This window comes from Dasypus novemcinctus, chromosome 14 (genome assembly GCF_030445035.2).
Source record: "Dasypus novemcinctus isolate mDasNov1 chromosome 14, mDasNov1.1.hap2, whole genome shotgun sequence".
NCBI classification, from domain to species: Eukaryota; Metazoa; Chordata; class Mammalia; order Cingulata; family Dasypodidae; genus Dasypus; species Dasypus novemcinctus.
Window position 1 is genome coordinate 60850773 of NC_080686.1, and position 18961 is coordinate 60869733.

The window sequence follows — 18961 nt, forward strand, 5'->3', positions numbered from 1 at the left end:
GAGGGTCTACTGTGGTTATTAGGGCAAGCAGATATGTCACATCATACACAAAAACCAACGCCAAATTAAAGACTTAATTGAATAGGCAAAACTGTAAATCATTTACAAAAACATATGCAACAAATCTCTACAGATACAGTTTGAACAGTCTTTAAACTGCAGATGCTGAAGGCAAACTGGCTGGGTTCAAATTCTCACTCCACTGCTTATTTGCTGTGTGACTTTATCATTTGTAACAAGGGTAATAATAGTACCCACTTCATAGGTCTTTTGTGAGCCCCAAACAATTTAAGACATAAAAAAGCACTTAGGGAAGCAGACTTGGCCCAGTGGTTAGGGCGTCCATCTATCACATGGGAGGTCTGCAGTTCAAACCCCGGGCCTCTTTGACCCGTGTGGAGCTGGCGCATGCGCAGTGCTGATGCGCGCAAGGAGTGCCGAGCCATGCAGGGGTGTCCCCTGCGTAGGTGAGCCCCATGCGCAAGGAGTGCGCCCTGTAAGGAGAGCCACCCAGCATGAAAGAAAGTGCAGCCTGCTTGGGAATGGCGCCACACACACAGAGAGCTGACACAACAAGATGAGGCAACAAAAAGAAACACAGATTCCCGTGCAGATGACAACAACAGAAGCGGACAAAGAAGCAGCAGCAAATAGACACAGAGAACAGACAACCTGGGGGGCGGGGAAGGGGAGAAAAATAAATAAATAAATCTTTAAAAAAACAAAAAACAAAAACACCCCCAAGATTACGCAACAAAAGAAGCACAGATTCCTGGTGCCGCTGATAAGGATAGAAGTGGTCACAGAGGAACACACAGCAAATGGACGCAGAGAGCAGATGACGGGGGTGGGGGGGTTGGGGGGATGGGGAGAGAAATAAATTAAAAAAATAAAATCTTTAAAAAAAAACACTTAGAGGATGGGATGTAGCTCAGTGGTTGAGCACCTGCTTCCCATGTATGAGGTCCCAGGTTCAATTCTCAGTACCTCCTGAAAAAAACAAAAAATACTTAGAACAGTTTGAACAGCACCTGAAACATAGAAAGTACTCAATAAATGCTGCCTATTACTATATATGACTTTGGAAAAGGAAGGATTCCTTAAGCAAATACTAAAAGTGAAAACCACAGAGGAAAAGAATGATAAATGCAATTACATCAAAACTAAGACTTCACTACATCAACAGACACCGTAAAGAGTGTGAAAAGACGAGCCATAAACTGAGAACATTTATTTGTCATACATCTGACTGACAAAGAATTTGCATTCAGAATATATAAATAACACCTTCTGGTCAATAAGGAAAAGTCAGACAACTACGTGGAAAAATGGGCAAAAAAAACCCATAAGCAGGTACTTTTACATAACAGAAAATATGAATGGTTAATAAACATATAAAAATGCTTCTCTCTCACCAGTAATCAGAAAATTGCTAATTAAAACCCCAGTGAGAATCATTCTATACCTGACAGGTTAACCAAACTTATTTTTTAAAATTTACATATCAAGTTTTGTTAAGGATGTGGAGCAACAGAAACTGTTAATCCTGCTGCTATTGAAATTGGAATAGATTGGCTTTATTTGGTGAAGAGGAAAACATACTTTTTTTAAAATTGACTTTTAATTGTCTTTTTAAAAAGATACATAGATCACACAAAATGTTACATTAAAAAATATAAGCAGTTCCCATACACCCCACTCCCCACCCCACCCCTGCTCCTCCCACATGAGCAACCTGTTTCATCACTGTGGCACATTCATTGCATTTGATAAATATGTTTTGGAGCACTGCTACACCATATGGATTATAGTTTATGCTGTAGTTTACACTCTCCCTCTGCGCCTTCCGTGGGTTATGGCAGGATATATAAAGTCCTGCATCTGTCCCTCAGTATCATTCAGGACAAGTCCAAGTCCCAAAAATGCCCCCTGATTTGAGCCAGCAAGTTAACTCGTAGCTATACACCCCAGACCTACTTTTGTCCATGGACAGCAGAAAAGGTGAACAAGGAGAGCAGCACTAAATGTAATCCCCAAAACTTGAAACTTTCCCAGTGTCCATCACCAGGAGTAGTGGGCAAATGAACCATGATAAATGTATACAACAGACTACTACACAGCTGTGAAATGGCCTCAACTATGGTGACCCAGTAACCAAATCAACATGGATGAATCTCACAAACCTAATATTGGATGAAAAAAAGCAAGTCCACACAAGATTACATTCAATATGGTTAAAAAGCATGCAAAAATGTGATGGTACATTGTTTAGAACGCATCTATAAATAGAAAATCCTAAAGTAAAGCAAGGGGGATTGTTTTAGTTTGCCAAAGGGTTAGTGATACAAAGTACCAGAAATATGTTGGCTTTTATAAAGAGAATTTATTTTGGTGTAAAAGCTTACAGTCCCAAGGCCATAAAATGTTCAAATTGAGGGACCATCAGAGGTGATTTCTCACCAGTCAACTACTGTCAAGCCTGTTGTCCTTCCACATGGCAAAGCAAGATTGCCACTGACCTCGGACAAGGTCTCTGCCTTCCCCTCCAGAATCTACTGTCTACTTGAACTCAGCTACAGGCAACAAGGCATAGGGCTTGCCTCTTTCTGGGCCTCCTCTAGCAGTCTTAGCTGCTCTGCTCTCTTCCCAAGTTCTGCTGCAAGCTATTAGGCCTATGGCTCATCTCTCTCTGGACCTCACCTCTTTGAGCCTCTCGGGTTAAGCTGAGCTGGAGTCCTTTCTCTCATATTGCAGGATCAAATATGGCAGCTTCCTCTTCCTCTGTTTTTTAAAATTTATTTTTATTTTCTTAATTTCTCTTCCCTTCCACCCTTTGCCTGTTGTCTGCTCTCTGTGTCCATTCACTGTGTGTTCTTCTTTGTCCGCTTGCATTTTTGTCAGTGGCACCAGGAATCTGTGTCTCTTTTTGTTGTGTCATCTTGCTGCGTCAGCTCTCCATTTGTGCGGTGCCACTCCTGGGCAGGCTGCACTTTTTTCACACAGGGCGGCTCTCCTTGCAGGGTACACTCGTTGTGTGTGGGGCTCCCATATATGGGGGACACCCCTGCATGGCACGGCACTCCTTACGTGCATCAGCACTGGACGTGGGCCAGCTCACCACAGGGGTCAGGAGCCCTGGGTTTGAACCCTGGACCTCCTGTGTGGTAAGTCAACACTCTATCAGTTGAGCCAACTCCCCTTCCCTTCCTTTTCCTCTGTGTCTCTGTTTATATCAGACTCAGCTTGAGGGCAGAGATTCAACCAATCCATCTTATCAAGTAATCTAATCAAAGGGCCCTCAACTGAATCTAATGCAATCAAAGGGTACCATATCGACAGGAATAGATAGTTTAAGAACAGAATCTTTTTCTTTTTGGGATTCATAAAATAGTTTTAAATAGTCTTAGGGATGATTAAAAAAAAAAAAAGCAAGATAGTGGTTACCTCTGGAGGACTTCAAAGGTATTGTTAATGTTAAATTTCTTAATCTTGGTGGTGGGTGACATGGGTATTTATTTTATTCTTCTCCTTAAAATGATACATTAATGTTATATATACTCTGGTGTGACTGATATATTTCATAATTAATAAAAATGATTATTCCACAAAAGGGAAAATGTTTACAGTCAAAGATCCCAAAAGTCCAAAGTTGGTAGGCCTGGATTTGAGCACTCTTCTCCTTATCAGCTGCTTAACTTTGAGCAAATTCTCTGAGATTCAGTTTCCCAAATTATAAAGTAGGAATAATATTTATGTCAAAACACTGTTGTGCACATTAAGTAATGGTAATGTGAGTGGAAAACACCTTGCTGCTCAGTTCAGCTCACCAAACACTTTGTGTCAGGAGCCAGGGACATGAAGATGAATGAGGCATGAGCCTGCCCTCTGGGAGCTTACAAACATGGAACAGACAGACTTGGAGACAGGTAGATTTAGTGTTACAAGCACGTGAGCTGGGAGAGAACCATGATGATGCACTTGACAAGCGCAGTCTGGGAGGGCTGCCTAGAAAGGGGTGATGACTACTGTGTATCCCAGAGGATGAATTACCAAGCACAGAAGGGAGTTGGGTGGAAGGGTGAACAGGACTGGCAGAGGGCAAAGCCTAAGCCAAGGCACAGAGGCAAGAAACATCACGGCATGTGTATATCTACAAGCAAGCCCATCTTCATCTTGGGTGAAGTGAGATGTGGCCAGAAATGTGAACAGAGGGGCAGGCAGAGCCAGGAAATTTAGGATTTTGTGTGTTGTGGTATCAGGTTGAATTTGAGTCTTAACAGGGAGCCATTTAGTAACTTTAGGTAAGGGAGCAGCATGACCAGACAGGTGTAGTTACAAAAAAAAATCCCCTGCTGGGTGGGGATGGTTTAAATGGAGAAACACCAGAGATAGGGAGATGAGTTAGAAGACTGCAGTAGTTCACCTGAGGATATATGAGAAGGGCTGGGAAGAAGGGGTGAGATTAATGAAATGTTCAGAAGTAAAACTGGCCTAACCTGTTGATGGGCAGGGGAGGGAGGGAGAAGGAGGAATCTTAAGATGCGGCCTGGCTTAGGCTACCAGATGCAAAGGCAGCACCAACTACTGACACAGGGAATGAGAAAGAGGAGCGAGTTTGGGCAGGAACTGATGAATTTGGCTAGAGTTTGAGACTCATTGAATTTAAGGAGCTTGTGGAGCATCCAAGCAGAAAAGGATGTGTAGAATTACTCTAAGGTGCAGGGCTGGGGAAATAGTTTTGGGAGCCACCAGCATGCAGGTGGACGAGACTGGCCAGGGAGAGCACATGGCCTTTATCTTCTTTCATCTTCCGCGAAGTTTTTCCGTGGAGGGTCAGATAGTAAATATTTTAGGTTTTGTGGGCCATGTGGTCTCAGTTGTAACTACTCAACCCTGCCATTGCAGTGTGAAAGCATCCCTTGACAATATATATACAAATGGGTGTGACTGTGTTCCAATAAAACTTTATTTACAAAAACAGGTGGCTAACCAGATTTGGTTCAAAAACCACAGTTTACTGACCATTGTTCTAGAGAAAGAAGAGTTGAGTTTGGAACAAAAGGCCAATAGGAGCACTTGAGAGGTAAAAGAATATATTTGGTAGGCTTTGTGTTTTGTGATAGGATCCCAATTCAAAGGAGAATTTAATAATAGCTCTTCACTAAAGCATGTGAAGGATGGGGTGGAGTGGAACCACTGGATCTAGGAACATGATTTTTGGGCATGGGCTTCCTCTTCAGATCAGCTTCCTGTGTTAGGGGCACAGGCACAGCAGCTCCCAGTGCCCAACTTTAGAGCCTGGGATCAGAAATGAAAAGGGAGCATGGTAGATTGGATTATTATTCCCATTTCTTTATGTCACCACATACAGGGATATTTGGATTTTACATTCCCACCAATTGCTGAGTGACCTTGAAATTCCTCCCCCTGATGACAGAGTATACTTCTCTCTCCAGTAACGTTGGCCTTGAACATGTGACTTGCTTTGGCCAATGGAAATGTGGGCAGAGGGACACTGTGACAGTTCTGGGTTGAGACCTTAAGAGGCATCACAAGTTTCTGCTTGCTCGGAGCTCCTGTGGTCCTCCATGAGATGACTATGTTACAAGTAGCTGCTGGTCCGAGGAGAATGAAGACACCTTTGGAGCAGACCTGAAGCCAATTCCTGCTGAGTCCAGTAAAGCCGCATCTGAACTACAGGTTCATTGCTATAAAAATAAATATTGTTGTCGTAAACCACTAAGATTTTGAGGTTGGTATGCAGCAAAAACTGACTGAGGAAGAGGTTATTCCCAACCAGCTCCAGTTATTACTAGAAATACCCTGGAGGAAAACTCTGGCCTTAGTTGGTATATGTGGACTGATCGCTGAGTACTGAGCGATTTGATATTTCATTGGCCCAACTGGGTCATGTGCTTGCATTGTTCAGTGGGGCTGCTAGCAAGAAGGAGAGAAGGGATGCCGCAAAGACGAAAGCAATAGCCAATACTGTGGAGAATCAGCATAGATTAGCGCCATGGAGAGAGTTATGAAAGGGAGGGTGTGTTGAATAATGCCGTTGGCTGCAAAGAGAATTACCGAGATGATAAATAAAATGTGTTTATTGGCTTTGGCAATAACAGGTGGTCACTGGTGACCTTTGCCAGGACAGTTTAAGTCGAATGTTGGGGTGACAGCCAAATTATAGCTAACTGTAATATTTCAAAAAAAAAATGGCAATTCACTATCGGAATGTTAGCTATTACTAAAAAGGAGTTTAGATAAGGATCAGGTTAGGAGTGGGTTAGGGGAGAGCCAGAAGTTTTATTTATGTGCGCATCACTTTGAAGCGATGGGAGACTTCCGAGAAAGGGAATGTTGGGATCAGTCCACAGCTAAGGGAGATGATTCTCAGAGTTGGGGAGATCCCTCGAGGGTGGAACAGGGGCCGAGACGCCCAGCACAGTCCTGGTGTGACCCTCAGGACCCGCGACCGCATTTTGTCTTTGGGAACCAGGCGTGAAGGAGGGATCCGAGCAACATGGAATTTACAACAGCAGGGATTAGTGAGTGATCATGAGGGAGGTCGGGTGAGGCCAGGGGAGGAGAGAGTTGATAAGAGTGTCTGGTCTCAGGCCTGGAGAAATAAGAACAGAGCCAACCTTAAGCGAAAATATTCAATAGGCAAAACAGCAACCTCTGACCTTTTCCTGAAATCATTCTAGACCGCTTTCCTTTCTCATGCCTTGCCCTCCTTCTGTACCCTGTCCCACCTGCCATAACTGACTCTGATTTCACAGGATTTCCCACGGCTGTGTCCCACCCAGGCCTGTGTCCCGCCCAGGCCAGTCATCCACCACTTCTGCCCCTGCCTTGCTTTAAATTGAACTACCTTGCATCTCAGTCCTTTGCCCTCTACTTTCAAAGAGGTGTCTGGGAATGAATCTGTCCCAATGGGATAGAACATCTTCCTCTGGGGTTATTTGCTTTCTACATGTACTCTCCTGAGAACACAACATGGTAAACCAAAGGAAAATTACTGTTACGGTAAGAATTTGGGCACATGGAGTTGAGACATGAAAAATTGCCCCTTGATTCCTACAGGCAATAGGTTTCTTATTGATAAAGCTGGTCCTGAACTGGATAAAGTGCTGAGGGAAATGAGATAAGAATCTTCATCTTAGAAATGAAACGCTGAATTTTAGATGACAGCACAACAGCGTTTAGATACAATAGTAAATGACCATGCCCTGAAGTGAGAACTGTAAGACTAGACAAATGGCCAAGAGGGAGTTCCCCGCATCCTGGTGGCACCTTTCCTGTGCAGTTGACAGCTTACAAAGCAGGCCACGTCGGTATTTCACTTGGTCCTCATGAAAGCTCTGTAACTGGGCAGAGCCTTTGCGTTTTTAAAAAAGCATTTTAAAAAATAGCCAAAGCAAAAAATTTACCTCAAAGAAGTTAAATTTATTTAATATTCACTCTGGTTCGTGTCTGTGGTGGAGTCAGGACTTCTGCTTAATTGAGACAGTCGGGGTGGGTGGACTTCACAAGGAAGGGATTGAAAGAGACAATCCTGTTTTGCATTTAATATCAACAAAATGGCCTTCGAAAGCAGCTGTGATGACTGGCAGCTAGTTTCACAGACAGGAATTTGTGCCTACCATTTCTACCTCTTCTCTTTGACCTGGAGTTTGAGCTCTGTAATAATCCAAGGTGTCATTTAAGTTTCTGTGACCATTGTAGCTGAATAGAATTGACTTTCTTTCTTTCTCTTGCTTCTCCTTCCCCTCCATCATCATTAGCATCATCATTGTCACCGGCATCATTGACGTCCAAGTTTATTGAGTCTTGCAGCTCCCGTGGCTCAGCACCAGCAAGGAGCTCACTGGGAAAATAAGCCTGGAGTGCCTTAATTCCAATCTAGGAGACAGAACATATACATAAAGAGATAAATAGGTATAACTAAGTTTGACCTACATAACTAAGTGCTAACTGCAGGAGGGCAGATTCCAGGGTCCCAGGAAAAGGAATGATTAGCAGGGTTGAACATGGCCTGGGAAAGGAGATCGTGGTCCTTGGGCACAGCCTGAGGGAAGAGGGAAACCAAATCAAGTCTGGAGGAGGGGAAGGAGCATGCCAGGAACACAGAAAGCCCAGGACGAAGGCTGAGAGGGGGCATGTGTGTGTGGGGTCAGCGAGGCATGGGGTGGCTGTGCACCTGAGCCACTGACCAGCCTGATGTCTGGATAGCAGCGACCAGAACGCCGTTAGTCCCATCTGCTCATTAAAACAGTTCTGCTGCGTGGGAAATTTTCCAGGATCAGCACGGTGTGTCATCTGCATCTCTTTTAGGCGTCTCCTCCCAAACACTGCTTCCTAAACCTGTCTAGCTGGTCAAGACCCTGAAGCGCCACATCTCCTCTGACAAGCACTCCTCCTGGATCTGCATGCGACTGAAAGAAAGAATGAAAGCAAAGGACACCCTCGACTCGTTTTCATGTGCTCAGTTCATGTTGTCTTTATACTGTCCGCCCTCCTCATCTGGGCCCACAGCATTGGCTCATCTTAGAGAATAAGGAAAGCAAGGGCAGCCCTGCTGGTTCTCGCTGCAGGGCCCTGCTCGGTGCCGTGAACAGTTTGGGTGCTCCGGGGACCTATGGAAACAGTGTGCCCCGAGGCAACGTGAGTGCTCCCTCCTGAGCAGGTGGCCACTCACCCTGTCCCCAACACACACCACCTCTGACTTGACACAAGATCCTCCTTTGGGTTGGTGGGATGTGGGTTATGGAGACACAGGTTGTGAGAAACTCCCAGTGTTCCATTCCGGCTCTGCCACTCTCTAGCTGTGAGACCTTGGGCCAGTCACTTCACTTAGCTCAGCCTCGATTTCTCATCTGCGAAATGATGGATTTGGACTAGACGATCTTTTAGCGTGTTTCCAACTCTGACATATGAGTGCAGGCAAAGCAAACTTTCATCTTCTTCAAATTGCATCAGGTTTTTTTTTCCTCTCCTGGATACTTAGGAGGAAAGAGAGAGCCTCCGGAAGGCATCATTCTCTCCTCCTGAAACATCTTGGGAGATCCACTAGTCTTGAATCAAAGAAACTGGACTTTTACCAAGTGCGCACATTTTAATTAGAGAACTAGAAGAAATGTAGGACTAAGTTACAAATGCTGCTGCCACAGTTTAATAGCTGTTTGATTTGGTAAGTCACTTTACTTTTCTGGGGTCTAGTTTGTGAAATAGGGATAATAATAACAATAATAACAACACTCCTTAGGGTTATTGTGAGAATTAAATATGTCAATATAATCTCTAGTGTCTATTGAACAAGTTGGAGCAGCAGTGTGACTGTCGCCCATGGATTTGTAAGGCTAGCAGGCTGTGTAGTGTGGTTAGCTCTGGGCACTGGATTTGGACAAAAGTAGGTTTTCAGTTCTGGCTCTGTTTCTGACCAGGACGTGGCTCCGGCAAGTGATCTTCCATCTTCAAGTCTCCATTTTCTCATCTCTATGGGAATAATAATAATCCCTGCTCTGTAAGGTTGTAAACGAGGATCCAGTGAGACAAAGCATTGGAAATGCCAGCTGTCCACGTAGAGTAAACATTCAGTAAATTTAATCATGATATAAAACAATAACAACAAATGCTGGGCTCCCTGCCCCTGTCCCTTTGCCTCCAAGGATGGCAGTAATGGAATGAAAAGCTCCTGGTGGGGGAGAGGGACTGAATCATAGAGCTAGTGGGCCAGCTTGCAGGGGGCAGGTCCACTGCCTCCTAATTTATCATGTAGGCCTAACACCTGACACAGTGCCCAGCTCTTAGCAGGCACCCAAAGAAAGCCTTTGCTGATGGCAGAAACAAGACAGCTATGCTCAGAAATCATGCTGCTTCTACAAGGTATGGCTCGGTTTTCAGGCCTTTAGGCTCCACCCAGAAGGACCTGCAGAGACATCTAGACCTCCTCTTAAGTCTAGACCAGTGTTGTCCAACAGAAAGAAATGTGAGCCACATATGGAGTTCAAAAATTTTCAGTTGCTGCATTAAAAAGATACAAAGTAACAGGTGAAATCGATCATAATTTCAACACACAATTCAACATAAAAAGTATTAGTGAAAAAAATGTTTAGTCCTAAGAGTTTGAAATCTGTTATGTATTTTACATTTAACAGCACAACTCAGTTCAGACCAGCACTTATCAAGTGCTCAATAGCCACATGCGTCTAGTGGCTACTATGTTGGAAACTACAGCTCTTGACCGAGAACTCAAGATCAAGCCTCTCCCTCCGGCCGCCCTCAAGCCCACTCTCTCAGTTCCACTTCCTGTCTGAGCAGCTGGCGTGGAAAATGGCTTGGGACTTCTTGGAAGACACACCTGCCACCCACATGGGTATGCTTTACCCTTACATGTCTCACTTGAAAAACTACATCAGAATACAATGCAAGAAGATATACATATACAACAGGGAATTAACTTTCCAAGGTATTTTCAGTCTCATTATTTGAAGTAGGCAAGTCCCTGTCTCATTTCTAGACCTGCCTTTGGAGACTTTTATCTGCTTTGATCTGGTCTGTCTTGACTCCTGTCTGACATTTCATTTGTTCACTCTATTAATTGAGTGCCTACTGCATGTAATAGAGTTAAGATGTAACAATCACTAGGACAGATGCAATCCCTGCCCTCAAGAACCTCGAATTCAAATTCAAGTTGGGGAGTGGGTGGGCAGATAAGTAAGCAGGATCTTATAGTATGATGGGAGAAATAATATTAGGTTCTCTGGAAACTCACAGGAGAATAATATGAGCTAACACAGGAGAGTATATATGTGCATATATGTGCACCCAGTCATGTGTGTGTGTGTGTGGGTATGTGTGTAGGAGGTAGTCAGACAAGCAACATCTGAAGTAAGACCTGAAGGCTGAGAAGAAGTTGGGGTATAGGGTTGTTAATGTATGGAAATGGGGAAAGGAGAAGAGCATTTCAGGCGAGGAGAGAGCATGCACACATCCTAGGGTACAGACAAGAAGGCGAAGGGGGTTGAAAATCACTCCTTGCAGCTGGAGTCCAGGAAGGGTAAGCTTGTGGTGTGGGGTAAGTATGGGGGTGTCAATAGTTTGGACTTTATTTATATTCTGTAATAAACTATTACTTTATTATGGAAACTTCAGCTCTGGTTCTGATTTCTCACCTGCATTCTTATTCTGTATTTCCAGATGTTTACAGGGTATCTGCATGTTTCACTTAAATTCAACATGCTTGGAATCACTCATCACCTTCACTTCTCTGCTAAATATTCTAAACTGGTTCTTTGCCCTAATTTCTCTGTCTCTAGTAATGAGAGCCCCATAATTCCAGTCTCCTACCACAGCTAAGACATCTTCCACTGCTCACGTAGCTTCACCCTCTGCATCCAAACTGTCCCTAAATCTTCCTGATTCTCTGACTATCTGAAGTTTTTTGGTTCAGGCACTTTTTGGCTTGCCTGAAGACAATTCATCACTTGTTTTTTTCTATAATAGCTTTAAATTTTCACTGGTATAATTTGTACTCCTTTGAGATATCATTTTGGAACAAACCAGCAGGTTTAAAAATCACATCAGATTATAAAGTAGGAAAATAGTTTCAGCAGTCCAGAAAGGCCCCAAGTAATTTTTATTGGAAAAGGACAATTCTTAGTGTTTTATTCTTTGATTTGACTGTCTTCTTATATATTAAAACATTCATCAACCTTCCTCCTGAAGTCATTAGGTTTAATACTGCATAAAGACTATAAATAGGGTTTTTTCTTTGTTTATTTGTGTCCCTTTCTTTCTATATAAGCCCTTGCCTGAATAAATTACCTGCATGTTCAGTCACCCTAAAAAAATGTTCTACGCAGTTTAAACTTGCCCTTGATTACCAAGTATCTTACTTCATATTGGCTCAGCAATTCATTATAACCGCACCCTGAACACTAGACATGGAAAATTTAAAACACTAGGCCCAGACTGCATTTGTGTCTCAGGAATAAATGAGAAGAGAAATAATAATTTCCCCCAGTTGTATTTTGTCATAGTATAAGCAAAATGTCCATAGACTCTGGAAATTCCATTTCAAACAACAAATATCTGTTGAGATTTACAAACTATATGCAGCCTGAAACTATGTTCTAGAGATAAGGTGATCATGTTTTCTAAATTAAAAATTTGGACACATGGTGTAACAATGGAACAGGGCATTTGAAATCAGTATGACCCTGGTAAATGTTGGATATATGGTTGCCATAGTTACAGGAGATACAAGGGAAATATTGTCCCTCAAACTTTCAATTTTATTGGAAATGCAAGTCTAACATTCACTCATTAACTTGATCACTCAGTAAATAGTGAATACCTAGTATAGGAGGTATTTTGCTAGCTGGTAGGATTACAAAGATGAGAAATATAGACTCCCAGTCAAACAAAATTGGCCCTCATCAGAATTGTTAAATTCCCAACCCTCAGATAGTCTAAGCATTTTAAAAGCATAATTGTATAATTTTTTTTCTTTTACACAAATGGGAACATCTCATCTAACAATATGTCTTCTAGCAGTGTTTTCTAAACATATGGCATTCTTTTCCAAGGCCCAGCTTGCTGCTGAAGAGAAAATTTAGAAGCCAAAGTAGAATTATTAGATGGAATGAAATTGCCTAGAATGAGAAATGAGCTTGAGAAAACCCAAGAAGTGCTTAAGAGAAGAATGCAACAAAAATGAAAACATAGAGAAGGCAACTTTGGTCTTTTTATTACAAAATTTGGGGGTGGGATGGAGGGAACAAAACTGTACAGATGCATAGCCTGTGCTTTTGAGTATTTTTACAGTGGAAAGATAGCATGGAAAGAAAAGAAGACATCAGAAGGAAACTTGGTCAAAGCAATTTGGGTAATATTCAAAATTGCTTGGAGGTAGGAAAAAAACAACACAACAAAAGCAACAACGTAAAGATGTAGAACCATGAGTTCCGTACTAGATAAGGTTTGGGGGCTTTAGAGTTTCTATGAGCTGTTCCAGTGGAAAATGGTACAAGTTGATCTGTTCCTAAAGAAAATGTGGAGCAAGAGAATTCTGGGTGGAATAAGTGGTAGCTAATTCCCATATCTGATTTAAGAATGTAGCAGGCCCATTTCTTTGAATTGGCAAGGGGGAAATCTTTTGAATAATTAGACATAATTAGGTCGTCAGCTCGTACATCATTATGTCTTATCTCTTGGGGATGTTGTGCATATTAATTAGTTAATGTTTGTAAAATAAGCTCCAAGTGCCATATATCATTGGCATTGGATTTGATTTTCAATATGATGAATGTAATTAAGTCATGCTGATTTCATATGAATTTTTACTGCAGGATTATATCTATTCTGGAGTGTTCTGGGGACATGCACACAGAGGTTCTCTCATTGGTATTTCATCAAAAAGAGCACTTGATATTGGGAGCACTGTAGCAGGCATTTTGCATTATGTGTGATGCACATCTCAGGTAGGGCACGGTATTTAAAAGTCTCAGGTTAGAATTGTGGCTTCTACTGATAACAGAGGATCCCTAAGGAAGGTTGTTATGTTTGTACATGATACCCAGCTTGATAGAATGGTAATTAAAAGTGAACACTTTAACATCAAAACCCGCAGGAAAGAAAACTTTAAGGATCTTATTTTGATCCCTTAAAGTCATTCTTGCTGTCCGTATGACACGGACATTATGCTTTAGTTAGAAATTCATTTTTTTAAAACCCAGAAATGGATTGAAACATCCCCCAATCCATGCCTGTTAGTAAACATTTCTCAAGCAGCCTAATTGATTGTTGACTCACAGGCTCAAGTATGTAAATTGTACTTTTACCTTTGATGATTTTTAAGAGAGGTTCAGGTAAAATCTAGACACTAGTTTTCAAAAGATTGGGTTTCAAACAAAATATTCTCCTTATATTCTTAAAAATTATTGAGGATGCAAAGAGCTTTTGTTTACATGGGTTAAATCTATCAATGTTTATTTTATTAGGATTTTTTGTTTTTTTCAGGAGGCACCGGGAACTGAACCTGGATCCTCCCATGTGGGAGGGAGGCATACAATTGCTTGACCCACCTTTGTTCTCTTATTTTATTAGAATTTAAGGCTCCAATTTAAAAAAATCATTTATTCATTAAATATAATAAACCTGTTATGTAGTAACATATGAGATAACTTTAATGAAAATATTAGTGAGAAGAGTGGCATTGTTTTACATTTTTATAAATCTCTTTAATGTTTGGCTTAATAGATAACAGCTGCAATTTCATATCTGTTTCTGCATTCGATCTGATGATATACATTGCTTAGGTTGTAGTAGATGAAGAAAATTGGCTTCATGCAAATATGTAATTGGAAAAGAAAGGAGAATTTTAATAGCCTTTTCAGATAGTTGTGGATATTCTTCTTTGACTTGACACCAAAAGTTCACAATTGGTAGTTTCTTAAATGCTGATTGTAATGTGGAATCTAAAAACCATATCAATGACTTTTTATATTCCATTGCATGAAAATTCATTGTTCTATCTTGTATCATGTATTGGTCATTTGGAAAATGTTGGTTCACTGAGATATGCAGATCTTCCAAATGTTGACATATTTTATTATATAATATCAAAAAAATCACTCTGTTAATTTCACCACTGATCTCATCATAAAATTCTTTAAGTATTGGCATGCTGTTAAGTGTTCTAAAATTCTCATTTTCTCTCGAAAGCTGGAATTTTGTTATTGGCAATAAATACTTTCAGTTGTTTTCCTTAAAGTGATATCCTAACTTTGTTCATTTTAGAGAAAATGTCTACCAAATACCCATATCTGAATAAACATAGTTTGTCATCAAGTAAAAATGGTATTCCATTAAAAAGCAGCTAGCTTAATTCACCATGATTATTGGGCATGATTATTTTGCCCAAGTAAGTTTTCTGGAAAAAAAAATCATAATTGATATGCATTAAAGCCATTATGAGAACGTCCCATTTCTTCAGACAGAATATTAAAACGATATGTAATCAAGGGTCAACATCTGAAAAAATGAATACTATGTGCTGCCTTATGGAGTCATTGTTAAATGAAACTGGCTTTTAAAAAAACCTGCTAGTGCAGGTCATTGACATATACAATGACTTTGGTGCCACCGTCATGACTGGGGCCAGGATCCCAGCAGTTTTAACCACCCTTCCTTTTGCTCCACCAAGGCAGAGTTCAAATGGCTGATAATGTCCAAGTCTTATTATAAAAATAACTTTGACCTTGTAGATTCTCTAAAAGGATCTCAGTGACCTCCATGGGGTCCACAGGCAGCATTTCAAGAATCAATGGGAGAAGCAGATGTGACTCAAGTGATTAGGCTCCCATCTACCATATGGAGGATCCCAGGTTTGGTTCCTGGGCCTCCTGGTGAAGACGAGCTGGGCCACACAGCACGAGCAGATGCAACAAGATGACACCACCACCACCACCACCACCAGCACCACCACCACAAAAGAGACACGGGGTTGGGGGGAGAGGTGATGAGAGACACAACAAACCAGGGTCTAGGGTGACGGGTGATTGAGAGCCTCTCTCCCACCTTGGAAGGTCCTGGGGTTGCTTCTTGGTGCTTCCTAAAGAGAAGACAAGAAGAGAAGACAAGCAGACATGGAGGAGTGCACAGTGAGTGGACACAGAGCAGACAGCAAGTGCGAGCAGCAGCAGTGGAGGGAATAAATACCAAAAAAAAGAAAAAAGAATCAATGGTATATGAAATGCATTGGTGGTAGGGCAGAGGAGAAAGGCAGGGTATCTTTTTTTTTTTTTTTTTAAGATTTATGTATTTATTTATTTATTTCTCTCCCCTTCCCCCCGACCCGGTTGTCTGTTCTCTGTGTCTATTTGCTGCCTCGTCTTCTTTGTCCGCTTCTGTTGTTGACAGCGGCATGGTAATCTGTGTTTCTTTTCATTGCATCATCTTGTTGTGTCAACTCTCCATGTGGGCAGCACCATTCTTAGGCAGGCTGCACTTTCTTTTGTGCTGGGTGGCTATCCTTACGGGGCGCACTCCTTGCGCGTGGGGCTCTCCTACACGGGGGACAACCCTGCGTGGCAGGGCACTCCTTACGCACATCAGCACTGTGCATGGGCCAGCTCCACACGGGTCAAGGAGGCCTGGGGTTTGAACCATGGACCTCCCATGTGGTAGACAGACGCCCTAATCACCAGGCCAAGTCTGCTTCCCAAGGTATCTTTTTAAAGTAACTATTTCAGCTATAGGTAAGACAATATAAGGCAGTCTAATCTGATGGAATTTGCTGCTGCTATTTATTTTAAGCAACAGGAAGCATTTTATACTGCCTTGAATCAGGTTTTCAAACTTTTTTTGACTGTACCACATAAGAAGTATATTTTACATAGTAACACAGTACACACAGAAATGCAGATATATCCACACAAACCAAAGTTTCATGAAATAACTCTCTTACAATTTGTGAAGCACTCTAACATTTTAAATTTTATTCTAGGAGTCATTATTCTCTAAACTGATTTCACAACTTACTAATGGCTTGCAAACAACAGTTTGCAAAACACTGCTTTCATTTTGTAATGTATAAACTTCTTAGAGGCTGATTACCTTTGTTCGAGATTAAATGTACCCAGGAGTTTTTAATAGTCGCTTATTCTGACATTTCTTGATTCCACTGCAAATAATTTTTAAGTATGGTCAAATGAGAAATACATTGTTTCACGGATGCAATGTGTGTATTATAAGATGAATACCTGTTGTCTTCAGAGAAAGTCTAAATGTCTACCTGGGGTTAAAAATATCCACCACTTATTCTTCTGCACTGTTGGATAAATCTTATAAAGGATGTTGGGCTGAGACTGGTGCACTAATAATTATTGCTCATATAAAAAGAACCTTTAGTACATTCCTGGGATCTAGGTTTACAACCCGATTAGTATTTCTCTGACCTCCTACTCTTTCAATTCTTTGAGAATCATTACTCTGGCAGGTACAGCTAATTATTAAAAAACAAAATTAAGCAGCTATCTTTTTTCCCCCCTTGCTTTCAAGTTAAGTATTTCTTGCTGGAGATAAGAAGATAGATGTTACGAAAGTAGAATGTATCAGAGATAAAGAAATATCCTCTTTGAACTCTTCAGTATTTGGTCTCCCTGCTTCAGCTCTTTTGGCTTTCAGGATATCATTTCAAGATATTTCTTCTCTCTCCCCTCCCACCTATACTTCTCATTGTTTTTTGTTTGTTTGTTTGTTTTTTTTAAGTCTCTTCTGCCTTTATCCTTAAATGTTGGTTTTCCCTCTGTTTAAGGTCAAGGTACTTGTATAGCCCAGTCTCCTGTGCTTAGGCATCATCACTTGTACTCCCCTGGCTTCAAGGGGTAAACGTAGGAAAAAATTGGGACAGAGAGACAGCTGGGGGTGAGGAAATCAGTTAGATATTTATTGCAGTTGTTCAGAGGAGAGATGAAGAAGTTGCGAATTAGGGAGATGGCATTGGGAGTGAAAAAGAGGGGACAGATCCATACTTGTCTAGCAAGTGAATGAGAATGAAGGAGAAAGAAAAGATAACTTTGAGACACAGAACATGAACTACTTAAGTTACAGTATTTTGGGGGAAAGGGCAACCTCTATCTTCTTTTGAGCAAAGAGCAGAGAGCAATGCTCAAGGAAATACACAGTGTGGAGAGAAAGATCCTAGAATCTGCAGCAGCAGCCATGGAGTCTCATCTCCTTGCAGGTGCTTGCTAGTTATGTAATCTTGGATAAGCCACAAAATCCACAGATGTGAAACCGTTAGAGAACGATTGAAGGCTAATCAGAAAAAGTGTAGTTGTCGGATTTGAGGAAGGTAGAGAATACTATTGATTATGTAGAATTTGAGTAGGGTATTGAAGGGTGATTAGGAATTTGACAGGTAGAATAGTGAAGGAAGAATGCATGGCTTAAAAAATGATGGCTCCTCATCTGGAGAAGAGAGAAATGAATGCATACATTTCCCCCCAAGAAGACGATTTTTGTGTTTCCCTTTTCCTTGTTTCAAAACTGAGGAACCTTGTTTATTTGAGATATTGATATACTATAGTTTGATGCTTGGTAGAAGAGTGAAAGGAAAGGAAAAAATATACATTTATATGAATGGTCTTTTAGGATGAACAGGTTGTTCTTTATTTTACTTTATTCACTTTCATTTTAGAAATGAACCCCAAATGATTTCAGCAAGATGCTCCTTGTTTTATTTTTAGTAGTTTAGTAGAACTTTACATAGAAAGTTAAGCAACCACTTAAAAAAAACCCCTCCCCCATGTCATGAACAAATAAGCACTTCATTATTAAACCTAGGGATCAAAAGTGAAAGTCGCACAATGGAAGTCTTGGAAATGTATATGTTAGATGTGATGTGAATGTGCTTCTTCTTGGATTACAGTATGATAGAAATACAGGGGTTCATTTCAAATCGAAGACAGATACAGAGGGAATACAATCTGGAGGAATATAATTGGTTAAGAGTATCATGACTTTAAAGAGAAAATATCAGTTTGGTAGTAAACCAACATTCTTGGGCCATGATGTTGGCTCTTTTGGGAAAAAATTAAATCAAGCAAACTTGAAGGAATTTTATTCCACTGTCTTTAGGGGAAATCCAGTTACAAGTTTGACCTCCAAGAATCAGTTCCAGAGTACTATGGGCTTTGCTCACCAGGTACTGGAGCAGGATCAGCAGCTTTGGGCTGTGGCAGACACTAGTTTACTTTTGAGAAGTGTTTGTCAGGGATCACAGAGGCTACAGAAACATTCTCTGTGTGGTTCACCTTACTTTGAACAAAACCTGTGCGATCACCAGTACTCACATTAGTGAGGATGAGTTGAGGATTAGCAGCTTTTCAAAATTAAAACCAGGGAGTACTCAATGTGTCATCATAGGGAGGGGGTGCCTTGGGTTTTAAGAGGA

General features: G+C 41.3%; 1 long non-coding RNA gene across 1 annotated transcript in view; it reads right to left on the reverse strand.

Moving 5' to 3' along the window:
- Positions 1-7472: 7472 nt before the first annotated feature.
- LOC139436412 (uncharacterized) overlaps positions 7473-18961 on the reverse strand; it is a 32720-nt gene continuing 21231 nt past the window's right edge. Inside the window, exon 3 of the long non-coding RNA XR_011645664.1 lies at positions 7473-7902. This is a non-coding gene — a long non-coding RNA (uncharacterized lncRNA). The remainder of the gene's footprint in view (positions 7903-18961) is intronic.